Source organism: Microtus ochrogaster, chromosome 10 (assembly GCF_000317375.1).
Source record: "Microtus ochrogaster isolate Prairie Vole_2 chromosome 10, MicOch1.0, whole genome shotgun sequence".
Classification (NCBI taxonomy): Eukaryota; Metazoa; Chordata; class Mammalia; order Rodentia; family Cricetidae; genus Microtus; species Microtus ochrogaster.
Genome location: NC_022016.1, coordinates 70,875,469 through 70,882,610, shown reverse-complemented (window position 1 = coordinate 70,882,610; position 7,142 = coordinate 70,875,469). Strand labels below are relative to the sequence as shown.

Here is a 7,142-nt window from a genome sequence, read left to right as displayed (position 1 = left end):
TTTTAAAATCCCACATATTCAAGAAGATTACCCTCATTTTAACTAGATTTATCCTGAGCAGAATGCAATGGAAGTAAGACATTCTAACAAGTTTTTGGTGTCCTTCCTCAATTCTAAAGGAGCAAGTGAAGGAAATGGAATTATAATGCATTTTATCTTCTCTGTGCCAAGAACTGTAAAATGATGATTATCCCAAGTATTTCCTGGCTTTAATTTAAAAAAAAATAAAGAAACTAAAGTTCACTTCACTAAATAAATTGTCACACATTTAGTAATAAAAGCAGGATTTGAATTCAAGATTTCCTGGCATAAGGTCTATGTGTCTTTATTTTTTTTTTTACTATGTCCTTTCCATTTCCTGAGAGGGAAACAGTTCAAGGAGCAATTTCCAAGATTTTGTGGCAGGCAGTCATTTTTGCCCATTCTGCAAATACCCATTGAGCCTCTTGTACTTCCTAGGCACTGCGCCCACCACATAGAGGTCTGGGGTCTGCTTGCAGAACTTCTTCTGTGTCCTAACAATGTACTGACGGACAGATGCAGAACGGAGAGCTGTCTGACTTCTTTTCTCACCTCTCTCGCGATGGATAGCAATAGCTCGGTGTTCCCAGATCTACAGCAAAGGACAGCCAAGGCATCAGGTACGTTCACATTCAGCAGAGGGATGACTCTTGAGCCGTATCAAAACAGCCAAAGATCCCCCTGCTTGTAACGTATTATAAAACACGGAACTTGTAGACTTCCTCATCAAGGGAGCTAGTGTAATTGGCACACCTTCTCTCGTAGCATTTAAGGTGTTATCTCTATAAATACAGTGCATTCTGCTTTAATAAAAGATGAATTTTCCAGAACAGTGACAGTATTGACCTTACATATTATCCAAATAGAAACTGTAATGAAACAAGCCCAACAGTGAGTAGTTATAATAGATATGCAAATATTGGTCTTTTCTTAAAGGTCTTTCGGCCTACTCACACGTGTCTCTTATGTGTCTGAGGGTGAATTCAGCCCGCATGTATAATCTCGGAGGACATAGGGGAGGAAGAAAGAAGCGGGGGCTGGGGAAGTGTCCAGAACAATCTTGGAAGGTAGAGTCCAAAAAGCCTGTGCTCAGTTTCCAGCTCTGAGAACACATTTTAAGGTAACTGCTATGTATTCGCTGTGTTTGTGGGTGCTTTCATTAGCTCAACACCAGTATGGATATTGCTGTTTTCTAGATGAGATGACCGTGGCTCAGAAAGTCTGTACATGCTCACAGTTACACACAAATAGCCTCATAGACTCGGCACTCTTGATACACACACCAGGGGCATGCCATAAAGGAGGGAAGTTTTATGGATCTCCACCCCTAGATGAAAAGTTACAGGCATTAACAACTGCTGAGAGAATGAATTTTCATATATGACTTGATGATGAATATGTCATGTGTCAGTGGGCATGAGGGGGAAATGAGAAGGATTGAAGGTAGGAGGAAAATGATGTCAATACAGTTCTCACATACAAGTTCTTAATTAATTTTAAGAATCAATGTGGTATTGATATCAAAGACATGAAAAGGAGTGAAATAGATGTACGATTCAACTCCCCTTAATACAACTGCGTACAGCCCTTTATTCAAACCCACCAGCAAGTCTGTAGCTTTAAAATGCAACAATCCCATTTCAGAATTGCCACGCAATGGCCAGTGTGGATTAGAGAGTTGTATTGTGCAATCCTTGAATATGTTTGGATAGACTGGACGTTTCACTGTCCATCAGCGGAATATGTTGCTAGCTTACTGGCCAGGTTGAGCTGGATGGAGTGGAACCATGGAAGAAATTGGCTCTCTCTCATTTGTCATCTCTAGTCCTGATGAATTTCCCCTCCCAGGCACATGGCCTGCAAACAGCACAAGTTTCTTGCCATTTTCAGAAATAAAAATCCCCAGCACTGATGATGTTCATCAAAACTGCAATCTCATGCATTGGGTACATATTCCTTTCTCTTGCTCCTGCAAAAGGCAGCCTGAGTCTGTGGGGTCAGAGATAGAGAGAGGGTATGTCTGCTCCCTTACACCGTCTTCTTCCCCTTCTTCGGGGAGACTCGGACACAAGGAAAGACCTTTGGAGCTGTGGCTTTCATATCTGGGCTCTTCATGGCTTCCCTGGCTTCACACTGCCTTTCATAGTACCAGAGCTTAAGAAACCACCTCAAGCCTCTTTCACAGGTGAATGCAAAGCTTTCAAGGCACCTGCTTAGATACATAGGGGACAGATAAGCCACTGTGTCCGTAGACACCCTGACAGAGAATGAGGTCACTCTCTTCTTGAAAGCACTCCACACTTGAAGGAGAATTTTTTTTTGGAAAAGACTCTAACTTATCTAGGGGGGTACACACACCAGAGAGAGAAAAGAAACACATAGTATTGTCCCCAAACCAACAAATTATGGTCTGGCCATTCCCTCACCTTCTTAGCTGCATATATCAGCTTTGCATAAATAACTGAAGGTAGGTTATAGGCAACACATGGCTAAGGCCTCTAGGCTTCTCTAAGTACTGAGTGGTTTTTTTGGTTTTTAATTGCCCTTTGTAAGCTTTGAGTTCTAGTTTCCATTTGGAAATTTTCTGTTCAACAATCTATCAGTAAAATGATATTACTATCCTGTATTATCTAAAGCCAGCAGGACCCTTGTCAGTTTGTGCACTACAGTGGCATTAAGCATGTGTGGGAAAGTCTGTTCACAAGAAGCCTGCATTCCAGGAGCAAGAGGTACAAATCTCCTCCATGTACAACCCCCACAAAATCTGTAGCATGCACTGTGAAGATTGTTTTCATTGAACACATTAAGGAAATATAAAGAATGCAATAAAGAAAGGCTAGCTTAAGAAGCGAACATCTGGGCTAGAGTCAGAATGAAAGGGAAAGAGATATCATATTATGCCAGAAGAAACATTCCAGAAAGTGAAAACATCTTATACAAAGGTGAAGGCCTTCAGAGTTGAGTAGAGAAGGGGCAAGAGGAAGCTTGAGTCAGAGGCAAGAGTAGGTGGTCGGCCTTATGAGAATTATCCCCTAAAGTAAGGGTTGTTTAAGATGAAATACAAAGCCACTGGAAGATTTTAAAGAGGAAAATGATATGATGCATGTCTGAATATGATTTTTCCTTCCGTTTTTGTGACAGATGGATCATGCGAGGCGAAAGTGAAAGTGGATAGTAATTCAGACAAAACACAGCGGGTAGCATGAGCTTGGAACCTTGCGGGAAAAATATACAGAATGCACATACTTAGAGGACGAGGGGCTAGAGAGATGGCTTAGAGGTTAAAAGCACTTGATACGCAAGCTTGAGAAGCTGAGTTCGAATCCCATCACCCACACAAAAGCCAGGCATGACCATGTGTTCTGGTAACCCCAGTGGTAAGGAGAGGAGATAGGGGGGTCCTGGGAATTCCCTAGCCAATCAGCCTAGCTGAAACAGTAAGATTTGGGTTCACTGAGAAGCAGAAAATAAGGTCAGAGTGATAGAACAGGATGTTTACATCCTCCTCCAGACTCCAGACCCTCACATGGACATACACTGTATATGTGCACACACTCAAATCAAAATTATAAAGAACTAGCCAATAAATTGCAACCTGGAGGGGAAGAAAAGAAGGGAAGTAAAAAAAAAATAGAGTGTATGTTTGAGCTTGAAGAATTTCCTGAGGGATGGTGCCATTTCTTAGAAAGGAAAAAAGCTAGAGAAATATTATAGTTACGTTGTTTTTACTCATATGAAATGTGAGATGCCCTATTGATTCGCAGCTAAGAATCTAGATAAGCAAGGGGCATTTACATTTCAGAATCTAAAGCTCCTGCATGGATCAAGCTTAAAGAAGCATTTTGGAGATGCACTTTTCACTGCACAGAATCTCTAGAAAGCCAGGGTGAAGTGAACAATGGTGATGCCCTCGCTTGCCTCTTGGATCCTGTTCATTCTCCCTCCCATAAGCTTCTACCTTGGGGGAATAAGCTTGGGGGAATGGGATGGTTGGGATAAAGGAAGGGTGGATATGGGAGCAGGGAAGTATATATCCTAATTAAGGGAGCCACCTTAGGGTTGGCAAGAGACTTGACTCTAGAGGGGCTCGCAGGTGTCCAGGGAGATGTCCCCAGTTAGTTCCTTGGGCAACTGAGGAGAGAAAACCTGAAATGGCCCTATCCTATAGCCATACTGATGAATATCTTGCATATCACCATAGAACCTTCATCTGGCGATGGATGGAGATAGAGACAGAGACCCACATTGGAGCACCGGACTGAGCTCCCAAGGTCCAAATGAGGAGCAGAAGGAGGGAGAACATAAGCAAGGAAGTCAGGACCACGAGGGGTGCACCCACCCACTGAGACAGTGGGGCTGATCTATTGGGAGCTCACCAAGGCCAGCTGGACTGGGACTGAAAAAGCATGGGATAAAACCGGACTCTCTGAACATGGCAGACAATGAGGGCTGATGAGAAGCCAAGGACAATGGCACTGGGTTTTGATCCTACTGCATGAACTGGCTTTGTGGGAGCCTAGTCTGTTTGGATGCTCACCTTCCTAGACCTGGATGGAGGGGGGAGGACCTTGGACTTCCCACAGGGCAGGGAACCCTGACTGCTCTTCAGACTGGAGAGGGAGGGGGAGTGGAGTGGGGGGAGGGGGAGAGGAGTGGGGGGAGGGGGAGAGGAGTGGGAGGCGGGGAGGAGGCAGAAATTTTTTCAATAATAAATAAATAAATAAGAATTTATGAGTTTAATTTGGCACCAAGAGCTATGTTTAACAGTTGCCTATGCTCCGCTACTGACTAAAGTTTGCCAAACTTAATTCAGACTTTTACTCTGTAGGTAAATGTCTCACTCCCTGCTGATAAAGCCTTTCTTTTGAATTCAAAGTCTGTTTGCCTGTTTCTGGAAATATCCAGATTAGAAATTTAAGAATGTAGACACCTGTTTGATAGGTTCCCTCGGGGGTCTTAACTACCTCTCTGCAGATGGTGTAAGAAGAGCAGGGAAAAGCAGGAATAGGATGTTTCCCTTGACCTTGGAGACCAAGGCAACTGGAGATTTAGAAGTCTGGCCATTTTTCAGACTGTATCCACATGCAGAGTAGCCTCTTCTAATCTGGGAGATGAAAGCTTATGTTCCACCAGAACTCATTCTGGTTGCATTGATGAGGAGAAAATGAAGAAAAACAGGGATAGGAACCTCCACACAGCATCTTCTACTTAAGAGAAACAACCAGTCTGAGCCTGACTCATCTGCAAGCAAACAAGCTAGTTAAACCAGTGGTGCGCCAAGGCAATCAGGCCCCTACTCTAATCCAGCTACGAAATTGTATCACACCTACTCCACAGCTCAAGGTGGGTGACAACAGAGGGTAGAGGTGTGGGAGAACTTACCTTTGAAGAAAATGATGGTTATAAAAGATGGAGCATTAAAAAGCAAACAGGGTTGCCAGCCCTTCAACCGAGAACTGCTTTCAAAAGCTCCAACCCAGTGAGAGATGTCCACAGACCAGTGAGGTCTGAAGAACCGCTTTAGCTGTGACTACCACAATGCCACAGTGATGTGGAGTGATGAGGCTCTGCTTTATCCCCTCCCCCACACCATATACTAAGAATGCTGGGATTTAGAACAGGTCTTAAAAAAGAGAAGGAGTGTGGGATTGAGGGTTGACCCAAACATTGGGGAGAAGAGGCTGGACGATTTCATCAGCTCATACCTCTGTCTGCTCATCTAACAGCAGGAATGTCTTGCCCATGTGAGGGGGTGTCTTGGTGTGAAGAACAATTTCACATACATGATCCTATATGAGGCTCTGTAACACTACACAGCAAGTCAAAATATCACCTTTTCGGTTTACATACTATGACCTGGAGATATAATGGGATAATGGGATTTGTCTAAAATTACTTCCCAAGTCAACAGCGCTTCAAGGAATCAAGCAGAGGCTCAGACCTCATATTCCACACTCACTCTAAAGTTGGATAGAGATGGGAAGGACAGCACCACCACTCTCACCACGTGACAAAGCTGTGCGGTCACCACTCTGAAATATGCTCAGTTCTCAGCTAAAGAACATTCCCTGGTTCTAGGCCTTTGAAGGCCGCCAAATCAAGTTTATTGCTCAGAATACGATTCGTAATGATTGTCGAGTTGGTGGGACATAGAATCACCTAGAAGTCAAGCCTTGGGGTACACCTTTGAGGAATTACATGGACAAGGTTAACGGAGTAGGAAGACCCAGACTAAGCATGGGCAGCACCATCCCATGGGCTCCAATCCTGGACTGACCAAAATGGGGAAACAGAACTGAACCCCATCATTACTCTCCTTCTGTCCTGTGAATGTGGATGCCGCTCTTCCTGCCATGACTTCCCTGCCATGACTTCCCTGCCATGATGGATTGCACCCTTGTGAGCCCAAGTAAGCCTTTCATTCCTCAGTTGCTTTTCTTTGGTATTTTATTATTAGGGCAACAGAAAGTATACTGTTAGCATTAGTGTGTCAGCTCACTGGAATTTTTTTAATCCTAAAATATTCTAGCACATGCTTCAGCATGGCCAACACATCTTAAGTTGAGGAAGGAAATATGGAAGAGGAGTTGTGCTAGGAAGGGTGATGGAGAGAGGGATAATAATGGCAGTGGAACTTTTATCCGTGAATTCAGTGTTTGTACTCCTGAGCCAATGCCAGGTTGTGGTGGTGGTGGTAGTAGTGGTGATGTCTGTCTTCTCTGGCCATGATTGTTAGTGATGATGATGATGATGATGGTGGTGGTGTCTGTCTTCTCTGGTCATGATTGTTAGTGATGGTGGTGGTGGTAGTGGTGGTGGTCATATCTGTCTTTCCTGGCCATGATGGTTGGTGATTAAGATGATGATGGTGGTGGTGGCAGCGGTGGTGGTGGTGGTGGTCGTGGTGGTGGTGGTAGTCTTATCTGTCTTTCCTGGCCATGATGGTTTGTGTGATTAAGATGATGATGGTGGTGGTGGTGGTGATGGTCATATCTGTCTTTCCTGGCCATGATGGTTGGTGATTAAGATGATGATGGTGGTGATGGTAGTGGTGGTGGTGGCAGTGGTGGTGGTGGTGGTCGTGGTGGTGGTGGTCATATCTGTCTTTCCTGGCCATGATG

General features: G+C 44.1%; 1 pseudogene; it reads left to right on the top strand.

Annotated features, from left to right (window-relative positions):
- The first annotated feature begins 583 nt into the window (after window positions 1-583).
- Window positions 584-7,142, top strand: part of LOC113456651 — a 28,050-nt pseudogene continuing 21,491 nt past the window's right edge.